This window comes from Myotis myotis, unplaced genomic scaffold (genome assembly GCF_014108235.1).
Source record: "Myotis myotis isolate mMyoMyo1 unplaced genomic scaffold, mMyoMyo1.p scaffold_m19_p_1, whole genome shotgun sequence".
NCBI classification, from domain to species: Eukaryota; Metazoa; Chordata; class Mammalia; order Chiroptera; family Vespertilionidae; genus Myotis; species Myotis myotis.
Genome location: NW_023416313.1, coordinates 195106953 through 195121950, shown reverse-complemented (window position 1 = coordinate 195121950; position 14998 = coordinate 195106953). Strand labels below are relative to the sequence as shown.

At 39.6% G+C, this 14998-nt stretch overlaps 1 protein-coding gene across 4 annotated transcripts in view; it reads left to right on the top strand.

The window, feature by feature from the left end:
* Window positions 1-14998, top strand: part of WDR89 (WD repeat domain 89) — a 101245-nt gene that overhangs the window by 72665 nt on the left and 13582 nt on the right. Inside the window, exon 1 of one of the 4 annotated variants that reach the window (XM_036309517.1) lies at window positions 12780-12845. The exons of the other annotated variants lie outside the window; for them this stretch is intronic. The gene's annotated coding sequence lies outside the window, so the exon portion shown is untranslated. Of the gene's footprint in view, window positions 1-12779; window positions 12846-14998 lie in introns of those variants that run through there. 4 annotated transcript variants of the gene reach the window in all.

The following is a 14998-nucleotide window of genomic DNA, read 5'->3' as shown; positions in this document are numbered from 1 at the left end:
GCTTCGGTCCAACCGGCGCAGACCTGCCCCTACGGCCGCTGCCGCCGCCAGCACTTCCTTTGGGTCATTGATTAAAAGTATTGCGCCTTGCCGAGCCGGTTTGGCTCAGTGGATAGAGCGCCGGCCTGTGGACTGAAGGGACCCCTGTTCGATTCCGGTCAAGGGCCGGTGCCTTGGTTGCAGGCTCGCGGGGCACGTGTGGGAGGCAACCAATCGATATGATCGATGTCTCTCTCCCTCCCCCCCCCCCCTCTGAAAAATTAATGGGAAAAGTATCCTCGGGTTAGGATTAACAATAGAAAAAAACGTAGCGTCGTTCGGCACTCCCTCCGTTCCCTCGGATTCTTTCTTACCTCCTGGGCTTGTTCATTTTCGGGTCGGAAAGCAAGTGTTTACTTGGGCAAAGGCGTAGAACCAACTCCGAGATGATGCGCTATGTTGAGCACTTGGCGTGTATTTATCTCGTTCATCCACAGAGCACTCTGAAGAGATGCTTTGACTGTTCTCATTTTCTCGCGAAAATACACTCGTGCTAAATGACGAGTCCGCGTGTCCCCTAGACGAGTCAGCTTGTCTTGGGCAGCTTAAACTGAGTGTGGCCCTTGATCTCCGTGAACGTAAAATTAGAATGTATTCTCACGTGGAGTTACTTCAGAATACTGCACACCTGCAATAGGTGGATTGGTTGTGGCCGCGGTTAAGAGCTCTAGTAGGAAGGCATCGGGGAAGTCACCCTCTCAGCCTCCGCTGCTTCAAGTGCAGAATCCATACCAGCCTTGTCTACTTCGTAGAGTTATTAGGATCAAAGGAGAAATAATTTTGAATACAAATTACCGATGTTAACTACATATGACTGTTTCTGCTTTTCAAATTCCTGTAGAGTAAGGTATCTCTTTTATGTGTTCCTTAGTGTTAGCATGTATGCTGAGATAAGTGATTCCTTACCTCCATTCTTTTTCTTTTTGGTTAATCCTCAGGAGAATATGGGGTTTTTTTCCCCCCCATTGATTTTTAGAGAATGAAAGAGAAGGAGTGGGGAGAGAGAAACATTGATGTGAGAGACAACAGATTGCCTCCTGTGTGCACTCCAATGGGCTGGGGATTGAACCTGCAACCCAAGTTCATACCCTTGACCTGGAATGGCACCTGTGACCCTTCACACCCTCAGTGGGTACCCTGGCTCTCTAACCACTGAGCATACGGGCCAGGGCCTTATCTCCATTCTTGTTATGGACAATTATCCTTATTATTATTACTTTTTATTGTTTGTTGTTGTTGTTTTAATTTCACCATTCCTTGAAATGCAGCAGAGCTAGCAGATAAGAGCAGATTCTTAAACTAAACTGCCTGAATTGAGTACTGGCTCCAGTTACTAGCTCTATGATCTTTTAGCCGTTTATACATAACCATTCTGTGCTTCAGTTTCCCATTTGTGAATGGGATAATTATAAGTACTTCAGAGGATGTTATGAGAATTAAATGAGAAAATACTTGTGAAGTGTGAAAACAGTGCCTGACAAACACTCTGAAATAAATTCTTTCCTGTTGATTTCATTCAAGTTTTAATGTGAAATAATAGAAGAGAAAAAGCTCTAAGTGATGACTTATATTTTAAACTTACTGTATCTTATAGCTGATATTACTTTAAATCTTTCGTTAAGCCTGTAAAAACTTTACACAGGCAACCAAAATTTGTACTGGACTTTATATCATTGATATTGCCATAATCTTTTAAAAAATCCACATGTGTATGTTTTAAATATTTTAACTCTATTTTGCTTTGTTGTTTGATTGGTGATGATTCATTTCAGTTAGTGCAAATAAGAATTATAATACATACCCCCTGGCCTGGTATGTGGGTTACCAGCTTAGTTGGTTAGAGCTTTGTCCTAATATGCCAAGGTTGCAGGTTCAATCCCTGGTCAGGGCACATACAAGAATCAACCAATGAATGCATAAATAAGTGGAACAACAAATAGATGTTTCTCTCTTCCTCTCTAAACTCAATCAATAAGTAAAAATTGCCCTGGCCAGTGTGGCTCAGATGGTTGGGTGTTGTCCCATTCACCAATAGGTTGCCAGTTCAATTCCCAGTTGGAGCACATGCCCAAGTTGCCTGCTCAGTGCCAACGAGGGGGTGTGCAGGAGGCAGCACATCCATGTTTTGCTCTCACATAGATGTTTCTCTCCCTCTACCTCTTTCTCTAAAAGTCAGTTGGAATATTTAAGAATTAAATAAGTAAAAGCTTAAAAGAATTATAATAACACCATTTTACATTTGAATGGTTATTTTAAAACTAGAAGCCCAATGCAGGACGATTCATGCAAGAATAGGCCTTCCTTCCCCTGGCTGCTGGCACTGCTGCCTTTCTGCCTCTTGCCTTGTCATGTCAGTTTGCATATTCCCTCCTTATTGGCTGTGGGCGTAGCCATCTTTGTCTAGAAGTTGCCATCAATTTGCATATTCCGTCTTTATTAGATAGGATGCTTCATAAACTATGTCCTTTATATCATTTGAGAGTCAGTGTAAGAAAACATTTAAGAGAGTAGTTCTTGAATCATATTTGAGTTCTAGTTTCTGCTTTGCATTTGTGAGTGAAGTGATCTTTGGCAAATCACCTGCCTTTTTTAAGCTTCCATTTCCTAATTATAAAATGGGGGAAGTAGAGGTACCAATTTTATAGGGCTGTCCAGAACGTTAAATGAAATATAATGCATATAAAACATTTAGAATAGTGCCTGGCATATAGCAAGAATTCAGTATACCTTAATTACTGTTATGTCATTGGTGCACACACATACACACAAAATGATAGAAGTGGAAATGTGAGTAAACCAAGATTTAGGTTGGATCTATGATTTACTGAAGGTCACAGGCAAAAAAAAAAAAAATTAAGCACACCTCACTTCTAGTGCTGATCTTTTACTTTAAAAACACTGCCACCTTTTCGAAAGTAACAACTGTTCAGCTTATGCATATTGATTAGGTTCATCTCAGATACAGGTTCCTTCATTTCCCGTTGTGTTTCCAGTTCTTGGCTATTTTTGTTAAACTACCTTTTTTTATTTTTGGTTCTGTTTCTGCCCTTCCGTTTTAAATATATATATTTTTTATTGATTTCAGAGAGAGAGAGAGAGAAAGAGAGAGGCATCAATAATGAGAGAGAATCATTGATCGGCTGCCTCCTGCATACCCCACATTGGGGATCGAGCCCACAACCCGGGCATGTGCCTTGACCAGGAATCAAACTGTGACCTTCAGGTTCATAGCTCGATGCTCAAACACTGAGCTACACTGGCTGGGCTGCCCTTCCCTTTCTTCATGAATCCTTCCTTTAGACCCCCCATCACTCAGACCTAAAGTTGTTAATATGCATTTCAGGCATCTCTTTCCAAGAAAAGAATAGATATTGAAGCTAAATTTTTATAGTGGTTAGTTTTTTGTTTTTTTTTTTAAGTTGTGATCTTATTAGCCTATCATTAATTTGCATTTAATATAACACTGAATTATTTTTATGAAGCTATTTTATTTTCTCCATACTTTTCCCCCTTTTCTCTGAGATTGTAAAAATAAAATGAAGGTTTTTTTTAGGAACTAAGAAAGGAGGTTTGAGAATCACACAAATCCCCTGAGCCATTCTAAAAATACAAAGAATACAATTTATGAATCATTGGGTTATTTTTTAAAATCTTAAATGATTAAAATGTGGATGTGTCTTTTTTTAGCATCGAAAACATGGTTTATATCCTATAAGGCACATAGTATTAACTGCATTTGCAAGAAATTTTAGATAATTTGATCCTATAAAGTATTTTCTGAAGGAAGACCGTTTTGAACATATTGTTAATTCCAGAATTTGGACATATAGGGCTAGCTATTAAATTACATTCAAACCAGCAGGTGTTTATGAAGCTGCAGGAAAGGGACTTCTGCTTCTAAGGCTTGGGCTGTGTGTGTGTGTGTTTTCTGTCTTTGACATTATTTTACATATATGTGTAGTTCCTTATCTTGGTCTTTTTGTCTTCCTCTGTTGAGTTTGTTTTGTGTGTGTTTTTATGTTTATGCTCCTTACAGGAAGTAGGATTTCATAAGGTAGGCCAGTAATAGATTGGTTGTAGAGAATTGGAGAACATGACTTCTGAAGTTTATACTCTACAGTGGGGATAAACAAATATAAGTATGTAAAACATAACTAGATAAAAATACTTCAATACATTTAGTATGTTATTATTGCTGTATAAATAACAGACAATATTTTGACATTCAAGGGAAGTAGAAACTACTTTAGGCTGGGTTAAGAAAAATCTTATAGTGCTAGTAGCATTTGAGCTAGATCTTGAAGCATTGGTTGGATCTAGATAACTCACGAAAATGATTTAGAATTCTTAGAGAGAATAGCAATCCTTTTTGTACTTCTGTTCGGGGAAATATATTGAAAAGTCTAGCCCTGGCTGGTGTGACTCGATTGCGTGGCGTCCCCTGCACCAAAGGTAGCCCACTTGGATTCCTAGTCAGGGCACATGCCCGAATGTAAGCCCGATCCCCTGGTAGGAGGTATGTAAGAGGCAGCTGTTGGGTATTTCACTCTCACATCGATATTTCACTTTCCTTCTCCCTTCCTCTCTAAAAACCAATACAAAATCTTTTTAAAAATTACAAAAAAATATATTGAAAAGTCTGGATTTGCAATAAAATAATGTGTAATTCACATGTTCAAATATATGCAGCATGTGCAGAAAAAACAAAAGAATGTATATACTTTATAAAAATTAAGCATTTTGTTTAAGAACTGTTCATACTTAAGAACTGTTTCTGAAATCATATATTTGCTTTTGTTTTCTATTTAATGTTATGTGAATGTTAGCATTTTTTACAACATGAAGGTAGTTTCTAAGAACGAAACTTTTTATATGATAATTTTCCTGTGGGAAGTAAGACTTTCTTTTTTTTTTTTTATAATAAAGTAATTATTTTTTTTTAATTAAATCTTTACTGTTCAGATTATTACATTTGTTCCTCTTTTTTCCCCCCCACAACTCCCCTCCTCCCAGTTCCCGCCCCACCCTCCGCCCTCACTCCCCACCCACTGTCCTCATCCATAGGTGCATGATTTTTGTCCAGTCTCTTCCCCCATCTCCCACACCCCTTTCCCCCCCAAGAATAGTCAGTCCATTCCCTTTCTATGTCCCTGATTCTATTATAATCACCAGTTCATTCTGTTCATCAGATTATTTATTCACTTGATTCTTAGATTCACTTGTTGATAGATGCATATTTGTTGTTCATAATTTGTATCTTTACCTTTTTCTTCCTCTTCCTCTTCTTAAAGGATACCTTTCAGCATTTCTATAATCCTGGTTTGGTGGTGATGAACTCCTTTAGCTTTTCCTTATCTGTGAAGCTCTTTATCTGACCTTCAATTCTGAATGATAGCTTTGCTGGATAAAGTAATCTTGGTTGTAGGTTCTTGGTATTCATCACTTTGAATATTTCTTGCCACTCCCTTCTGGCCTGCAAAGTTTCTGTTGAGAAATCAGCTGACATTCATATGGGTATTCCCTTGTAGGTAACTGAGTTTCTTTCTCTTGCTGTTTTTAAAAGTCTCTCTTTATCTTTTGCTCTTGGCATTTTAATTATGATGTGTCTTGGTGTGGTCCTTTTTGGATTCCTTTTGTTTGGGGTTCTCCGCGCTTCTTGGACCTGTAAATCCATTTCTTTCACCAGGTGGGGGAAGTTTTCTGTCATTATTTCTTCAAATAGGTTTTCAATATCTTGCTCTCTCTCATCTTCTGGCACCCCTATAATTCTGATGTTGGTACGCTTGAAGCTGTCCCAGAGGCTCCTTACACTATCCTCGCATTTTTGGATTCTTTTTTCATTCCGCCCCTCCGGTTGGGTGTTTTTTGCTTCCTCGCATTTCAAATCATTGACTTGATTCTTGCGCTCCTCTGGTCTGCTGTCGGGAGTCTGTATAATATTCGTTATTTCAGTCCGTGTATGCTTAATTTCTAGTTGGTTCCCCAATATAAGATCGAGGGTCTCATTAGTTTTCTTGTAGATCTCATTAAGTTTATCGGCGGCTTCTAAACAGTTCTTGAGAGACCTTAAAAGTGTGGTTCTGAACTCTATATCTTCCATTGACAATTTTGTCCTGTTTCTTTGTCTCCGCATTTTGTTATGCTTCCTTGGTGCACCCCCTAGTGGTCTTTGTTCGCAGTCTTATAGTTAAATCTTGATTGTTGTAGCTAATTCCAGGGAGGGTTTGACCTCCAGGCCAAGTGGCTATGAGAATCAGCTGTGTCTGCAGTGAGAGAACTTCTGTCCTCTAGGGAGGTGCTAATCTAGCCTTTGCCTGAGGCTATCCGGCAAATGCCTCTGTGCAGGGCTTGGGCGGGGCAGGTCGCACAGGATCAACAGGGTGGGCCGGAGAGAGCAGTTATGGCGGCTCTCAGTCCTGTCCCCAGGGGCTCTGCCTCTCTGAGTCCCAGCACCCGCCGCAAAGCTCGGAGAGAAAGTTGCACTCGCTCTGACCGAAGCCAGACAGTCCCGCTTCTCCCGTTTAAGTCTGGGTCCCTAAAGACTCGCCTGTATCTGGAGCTCAGAGTCTGCGACTCCCTCCCGATTGAAAACGCCAACCGCGCCCTCCGCTGCCAGCCCGCTGCGCGCACTCCATACCTCAGAACTTGACTTCAGCACTGCGCCTCCTCTGAGTGTCCGTATGCGTTTCTCTTTCCTCCTAGTTGTAGGACTTCCACTCAGCCAGCTTTCCAGTGGTTCTGGGTGATGTCTGTTCCATTTTTTAGTTTCACTTTTGAAGTAGTTGTTCAAGGCAGCAAACTCCGGCGTTAACCTATGCCGCCATCTTGGTTCTCTCTCAATAAAGTCAAGACTTTCTCATATACTTCCCATCATTGTCCAGGAATCATATTTTAGATTAAGTGTTTCCTGTTTTGCTCTGTGTCAGAAATGTAGGAGGCTACTATAGTTGTAGATGAGAGGTAATGAGAAACCAGAGAATAATGGCAAAGCAAACAGTGAGGAGAGAGATGTGAAGGGTGATTTTCAAGGTGGGGTCTATTAGATTAATGGAATCATGTTTTTTGCCTCCCTTTAATAATAGATGATTCTGAGATTTTGAGCCTAGATGACTGAGAATATTGTGTGGTTAATTTAAAAAAAAATTTTTTATTTTATTATTTTTTTAAAATATATTTTATTGATTTTTTTACAGAGAGGAAGGGAGAGGGATAGAGAGTTAGAAACATCAATGAGCGAGAAGCATGGATCAGCTGCCTCCTGCACACCCCCTACTGGGGATGTGCCCTCAGCCAAGGTGCATGCCCTTGACTAGAATCGAACCTGGGACCCTTGAGTCTGCAGGCCGACTCTCTATCCACTGAGCCAAACCAGTTAGGGCGAGAATATTGTGTAGTTAAAAGAAATGAAGAGTACAGATATTTGAGTTATATTTTGGGTATATTTAATTTGAAGATTTGGCAGCATGTTCAAAGGTAGGGATCTAGGGAAATATGGGATTGGAATTTTGGAACAAGATCAGAGTTGGTAAAATCTATGAGTTCACATAGAGAAAAAAGAAAAAGAGCAACTAAGCAAAATGTAATTTAATCTAATTTATGGTGACTAGCAGAAGCTTTAATGATTACTAAGTTAAAGCATCTTTCTGTTCAGAGACTTTGTAGTCTTGGATGATATTTTTGTGTTCTCTAATTTTTGGACCTGTTGCTAGATGGCAGTAGTAATCAATGCCAAGGGCTAGGCAGCTTAAGTCTAAGCTAAGCATTTTCATATGTTAAAGTTACAATCGACAGTATGTTATTTCTAGTTCTTTTTATCCTTTATATCAGCTTTATAAAATAAATGTGAAAATTTTTTTCTCTTAATATCTTTTGCTGGATGGTTCAAAAATTATGACTTTTCTTGGTTATTTCTCTGATGTCAGGATCTTTCACTGTGTTCAGAAGAGAGGAAATGAGTTTAGAACTTAACTAGATTCAGATCTTCCCACAAAATGGCACAAAGTGGTTAAAAGCTGGTATGTCCTACTGTATCTTTACATGAGTATAAAGCTACAAAAACTTATGTTTAAGGGTTTTCCCACTGTTTTGATTTCTATTTCAGCAGATCCCTTTTGGATATTCACCTAATTTGGAGTATTAAGTAGTAAATCTACTTCAAAATGTAAAAGAAAGTGTCCAACTATCAAATTAAAAAATATAAAATATTGCCTTATTATATAAGAGTTATGTTGACATTTTTATAAGCTGTCCATTGTCAGGAAGCCTTATTTTGTCCTTAATCTTATTTCAGTCTCTGGTTATATATTAAAGCATCTTTCTATTTGGTGACAATATAATCCTATATAATAAAATGCTAATATGCAAATCGACCAAACGGTGGAACAATCAGTCGCTGTGATGCTCACAGACCACCAGGGGGCAGAAGTTCAACGCAGGAGCTGCCCCCTGGTGGTCAGTGCTCTCCCACAGGGGGAGCGCAGCTCAGCCAGAAGTTGGGCTCATGGCTGGCGAGCATAGCAGCGGTGGCAGGGAGCCTCTCCCGCCTCCGTGGCAGCGCTAAGGATGTCTGACTGCCCCCAAGGGCTCCTGGACTGCGAGAAGGCGCAGATTGGGCAGAGGGGACCCCTGCCCCCCAAGTGCACGAATTGCATGCACCAGGTATTTAGTGTTTATATATTTCTCTCTTACGGTTAACAGTATGGGGTATGTAGGTGTATTATAGATATACATTAGATTTTATACCTAATAGTATATTCTACAAGTTTATTATTTGACTAGGGGCCTGGTGCACGGATTCGTGCACCGGTGGGGTCCTTCTGCCTGGCCTGCAGGGATCGGGATGAAACCGGCTCTCCAACATCCTCCGAGGGGTCCTGGATTGCGAGAGGGCACAGGCCAAGCTGAGGGACCCCACGGGTGCATTATCAGGGTCAGGGAGGGACCGTGGGAGGACTCTAGGGCGTGTCTGGCTCATCTCACCCAGTCCCGATCAGCCAGACCCCAGCAGCAAACTAATCTACCAGTCGGAGTGTCCGCCCCTGGTGGTCAGTGCATGTCATAGCAACTGGTCGATCAGTTGGGCCCTTAGCATATTAGGCTTTTATTGTGTAGGATGCTAGTGTATTTCTTTGAAATTCTCTGTGCTGACACTTGTCTTTTTGTGTGTGTGTGTGGGTCAGGCATCATTCTGAGCATTTAACATGTAGTAATCAATTTATTCATTATAACAACCGTGTGAGGTTGGAACTATTATCTCCTGCTTTAAGAATGGGAAGCTCATGGGTTGGTAGAATTAGAATCAACATCATTAAAATGTCCATACTACCCAAGGCAATCTACAGACTCAATGCAATCCCTATTAAAATACCAACAGCCTATTTCACAGGTCTAGAACAAATACTCCAAAAATTTATATGGCATAAAAAAGACCCCAAATAGCTGCAGCAATCTTGAGAAAGAAAAATAAAGTTGGAGGAATTACAATACCAGATTTCAAGTTATACTACAAAGACACCGTAATCAGAACAGCCTGGTACTGGCACAAGAATAGGCATATAGATCAATGGAACAGAACAGAGACCCCAGAAATCAACCCAAGCCATTCATTATGCTCAATTAATATTTGACAAAGGAGGCAAGAGCATACAATGGAGTCAAGACAGTCTCTTCACCCTGTTATTTGCAGATTCTTAATATTTCCTACAACTTTTGTGATATTATACTGTGTTAGTACAGTTTTGGTAATATATTTAAAATCTTTTTTCTTGAAATATTAATATTTATTGCATGTAATATATTTAAAATAGTTTTTCTTGAAATATTAAAGTTTATTGCATGTAACATTAAAAAAATGAGTCTTATCAATAAATGGTGTTGGGAAAATTGTACAGATACATGCAAAAAAATGAAACTAGACCACCAACTTACACCATACACAAGAATAAACTCAACATGGATAAATGACTTAAATGTAAGTCGGGAAACCATAAAAATCCTAGAAGAAATCATAGGCAGCAAAACCTCAGACATCTCTCATAGCAATATGTTTATTGATACATCTGCTAAGGCAAAGGAAACTAAGGAGAAAATACACAAATGGGACTACATAAAAATAAAAAGCTTCTGCACAACAAAAGAAGGCATTAACAAACTGAAAAGGAGCCCAATGTATGAGAGAACATATTTGGCAATGATACATCTGCTAAAGGGTTAATATCCAAAACATATAAGGAACTCACATAACTTAACAGAAGGAAGACAAACATCCAATTAAAAAATAGGCAAAGGACCTAAATAGACACTTCTCCAAAGTGGACATACAGATGGCCAAAAGACGTATGAAAAAATGCCCAAAGTCACTGATCATCAGAGAGATGCAAATTAAAACGACAGTGAGGTATCACCTCACACCTGTCAGAATGGCTACCATCAACAAATGACAAGTGCTGGCGAGGATGTGGAGAAAAGGGAACCCTAGTACACTGCTGGTGAGAATGCAGACTGGTACATCCATTGTGGAAAACAGTATGGAATTTTCTCAAAAAATTAAATATGGAACTGCCATTTGACCCAGTGATCCTGCTTCTAGGAATATATCCTAAGAAACCCGAAACACCAATCAGAAAGAATGTATGCACCCCTATGTTCATAGCGGCACAATTTACAATAGCTAAGATCTGGAAACAGCCCAAGTGCCCATCAGTAGATGAGTGGATAAAAAAAAGCTGTGGTACATATTTACCATGGAATACTATGCAGCAGTAAAAAAGAAGAATCTCTTACCTTGGAGACAGCATGGAGATACCTGGAGAGTATCGTGCTAAGTGAAATAAGTCAGAGAAAGATAAGTATCACATGATCTCATATGTGGACTCTAAGTAAAAATAAACTGATGAACAGAATGGATCCAGAGATGTGGAAGCATGGAACAGAGTGCTGAATCTCGGAGGGAAGGCTGGGGAATGTGGGTAGGTGGGAGGTAATCAACCAAGGACCTTATATGCATAGCCCAGGGACACAGATGAGGCCAAGCATATATGGGGCGGTGAGGACATGGGGGGGAGGGGTGGAGACGGAGACAGGCTGGAGGAGGTCAATGGGGGAAAGGGACATATTTAATACTTGTAACAATAAAGAATTATTTTAAAAATGAATGAGAAGCTGAGCCTGGCCAATGAGACTCAGTGATTGAGCTTCGACCCATGCACCAAGAGTTCTCTGGTTCTATTCTGGTCAGAGCACATGCCTGGGTTGCAGGCTCTATCCCTAGCAGGGGGCATGCAGGAGGCAGCTGATCAGTGTTTCTCATCTCTCATCAATGTCTCTATCTCTCTAAAAATCAGTGAAAATATTCCCTAGCCGGTTTGGCTTAGTGGACCAAAGGATCCCGGATTCAGTTCCAGTCAAGGCACGTACGTACCTCGGTTGCAGGCTCCATCCCGGCCCCAGTCAGGGCGTGTGAGAGAGGCAACCAATTGATGTGTCTCTCTCACATTGATATTGACTGTCTCTCCCCCTCCACTCTCTCTAAAAACAAAATTAGTGGAAAAATATCCTCAGGTGAGGATTAACAAAACAAAAACAGCAAATGCAAATCAATAAAAATATATTTTTAAAAAACAATAGAAAGCTGAAACATAGCTATCAAAGCCAGGAGTTTAACCCTAGCAGTCTGGTTATATACCCATTTTCTAAATAGGTAGTTCACCATGAAATACCTATTTTTCTAATCCTTAATTTCCTCATCTAAAAAGCAGTCCTGCCGAAACCGGTTTGGCTCAGTGGATAGAGCGTCGGCCTGCGGACTGAAAAGTCGCAGGTTTGATTCCGGTCAAGGGCATGTACCTGAGTTGTGGGCACATCCCCAGTGGGAGATGTGCAGGAGGCAGCTGATCGATGTTTCTCTCTCATCGATGTTTCTAACTCTCTATCTCCCTTCCTCTCTGTAAAAAATCAATAAAATATATTTTAAAAAAATAAAAATAAGAAAATAAAAAGCAGTCCTAAAATAAAAACCCTAGGTTGTGGGTTCTGTCTCCAACTGATTGGTGTTTCTCACATCAATGTTTCTCTGTCTCCCTCCTTTCTCTCTCAAATCAATAAAGCATATCCTCAGGTGAGAATTAAAAAAAAACACATTTTGTGGTTTGTGTAGGTTACAATATACTTGAACTTGTCAAAGCTACCTTCAAATAAGATGATGCCATTTATGTTGTAAGAACCTTGCAACATTTTCTATTTCCTCCCTCCCATCTTCTATTTCTGTCATATATTTTACTTTTAATAACCCCTCAATATGTGATTACTATTTTTGCCTTAAACACTCAATTATTTTTTAAGGATTTTTTTTTTTTTTTTTTTTTTTGTCCACAGAAATGTATTACTAAAAATAAAGCAGGTGAAGTTTTTCTCAGGGAAAAAAAAACTGTCACCATGGGAACCTCCACTAAAAGTTGTGTTAATTTAATATCCTCTTCACTTCTGAACTGCTGCCTCCTTTCATATATTTTAAGTTTTAGTTTAAGTTAAAAATCATCATGATTCCCAGCCGGTGTGGCTCGGTGGTTGAGTGGCGATTCAATTCCAGGTCAGTGTACATGCCCAGGTTTGGGGCTTGATCCCCCATCAGGGGGCGTGTAGGAGGCAGCTGATGGGTCAACGTCAATATTTCTATCTCTCCCTCTCCTTTTCTCTTTCTAAAATAAATAAAAATATTTTTTTTAAATCAGCATGATGAAAATGAAGTGACATCTGATCCCTTGTTCAAGATTGCATTGGGCTACACTACAATGGATACTTCAAGTGCTGTAGGTGATTGTCTGCCAAGGGTTCACATGGGTGGTGGCTTTCACACAAAGTATTTTCAAGTTTCATCCATGTTGTAGTACATTTCCTTTTTTTAAATTTTTCTTTTGTTGACACTATTATAGATATTGCCCCACCCGTGCCTTTGACTTTTATGGCAAATTATATTCCCTTATCTGCCTATCTACCATATATTGTTTATCCATTTATTAAAGTACTTTTGAGTTGTTTAAACTTTTTTTGCTGTTATGAGTAATGCTATTCTGAACATTAGTGTACAGATTTTTGCATGTGTATGTTTAACTTTATGAGAAACTGCCAAACTGTTTCTCACAGGGGCTGCTACATTTTATATTACCACCAGCATTGTATACAATTCCAATTTCTTTACATTCTTGCTAACATTTGTTGTAAAGTCCATCATCTCAGTTATCTCTGGGCCTGTTCTGTTCATTGACTCATTTTGACAGTTTGTTGTGTTTTTCTTGCTTGTGTGTGTGTCTCTTTTTTGAAATTGAATTCTGGATATCATGTATAGAATAATAGTAGAGACTGAGGTAAATAATATTTATCCTTGGAAATGGCCACCTCTGCTTCTGTCAGACTATTGGTGTTGGATATTGAACAGTCTGATCGCTAAGGGAGCTGACTTTGGTTTTGTTGTTGCTATAGTTACCTTCTGTACACTAGAGACTTGAAATTCCTCAGCAGTGGACTGTCAATATCTTGTGCTTATATTGGGCCTGGGATGTTGAAGGGTTTTCCTCATTGTTTGTCTTCCACTGTCAACTTTTAGCAGGCCCTACTTATCTGTGCCAAATAGAGGCGTTCTCGTCCTGCTCTTCCTCTTCCAATAGTAAACTGTTGATGCTTTTTACACGGTGTGAGAATCATGTTAAGGCAAGGCCTCATTCTCCTCCATGATGGTTTGGGTTTTTTTGGAAATGTAGATATCTGTGCATAGTCACCACCCACAGTTCTCTTTCCCAGTCCATATCCCCTCCCCCCCAACCCCCCGTAAAAGATAACCACTGTTCTGATTTCTATCATTATATATTTATTTTGCCTATTCTTCAACTTTGTATAAATGAAATCATATAGTACTCTTTTGTTTCAGGCTTCTGTCACTAAACAATTCTAAGCTTTATCCATATTGTTGCATGTACCAGTAGTATGTTTTATTGCTGTATAGAAGTCCAGTGTATTATTAACATAACACAGTTTATCAAAGACTATTTATCAATTGGATAATTGTCTATCTAATTAATCATCTTGCATTTATCTTTTTTAAAAAATATATTTTATTGATTTTTACGGAGAGGAAGGGAGAGGGATAGAGAGTTAGAAACATCGATGCGAGAGAAACATCGATCAGCTGCCTCCTGCACACCCCCTACTAGGGATGTGCCCCCAACCAAGGTACATGCCCTTGACTAGAATCGAACCTGGGACCCTTGAGTCCGCAGGCCGACGCTCTATCCACTGAGCCAAACCAGTCAGGGTTGCATTTATCTTAAAAGCTTGTAAATATCCCAAAAGTAACATGCCAATGGTATATTTGCCTTATTCCTCAGGCCAGAAACTTAAGGATCATCATTAACACCTTTTCTTATACCCCACTTGCAGTCTAATCAGAAAATTCAGTTTATTTCTCTTTCAGAGTTGTGGCCTGAAATCCATCAACTTCTTCCCACTCTCATATCTCTTGCCTAGAACTTTGCACAAACCTCTTCTCACTATTTCACTCTTGTACTAAGGTCTGTTCTCCAGGCAGCAGCCAGAGGTATATCTTTATTAAAGAGTTCTCACTTGATCCCAACCTGCAGTGGCTTTCTTTCTCACTTGAGAATGAAATTTAAAGTTCTTATCATGGCCCACAAAGTTCTTACCTGCCTCCAGCTACTTTATTGCCTACACCACTTTCTCTGACTTAACTTGCTGTTTCTGTCTGCCAGGAGGCTCTTGGCCCTCAAGAGGCCAATACCTTGCTCCCTCTTTTGATTCTGGTCTCAGCTCAAATGTCACCTCATGGGAGAGGTTTTCCTTTAATGATCAAATCTAAAAATCCTTTCTAGCTTTATTTTTCTTGCCTTACCCTGTATTATTTTTATAACACGAATCACTGACTATTTTCATTATCTGTCCCCCCACTGCC